Consider the following 608-nt stretch of genomic DNA (forward strand, 5'->3'; position numbering starts at 1 on the left):
TTCCAAAGAGAGAGAAAGAGCATCCCAGACAGAAGAACCAAAGATGTGACATCCATCATGATTTTCATATTATGTTCACTAGAAATGAGTCAGTAAGTCCATCCCACCTAAGAGGGGAGGGCGTTACACTAGGGCACAGGGACCGGGAAGCAGGGATCATTGGGGGCTATCTTCGAGGCTGCCTGCTACAGTTTCTTCATTTTAAATGTAAATTTTAAAAATAGAAAATGCATTCTCATCGTTGGACATTTAAAATGTACAGGAGGGTAAGTGCTAAGTTTCCCTCATGCCCCTCTTGCCAGTCCCTTCCTTGAGCAAACTCCTAGCCGTTTCTTGTGTATCTTTTCAGAGGCTTTCTGTTAAGTGTAAAGTTGAGAGGGACTCCACGGGGACAAGCAGAAAGTCACCTTCATCTTCTCCCCTCCCTCCAGCCAATTCAAACCTGCTTTGCAGAGATAACTCTATCCCCACCCTTGTGGGAAATCTGAGGTGGGTACTGTTACTTTTCATCTCTGTCTCAGATAATTAGGAGTTATTTTGAGTCATGACAATTTCATGTCAGAAAGAAAATGCTGAATAACAGTCTCTCTGAACTGAAAGGTTAAACC

The sequence above is a fragment of the Panthera onca genome, chromosome C2, assembly GCF_046562875.1.
Source record: "Panthera onca isolate mPanOnc1 chromosome C2, mPanOnc1 haplotype 2, whole genome shotgun sequence".
NCBI lineage: Eukaryota > Metazoa > Chordata > Mammalia > Carnivora > Felidae > Panthera > Panthera onca.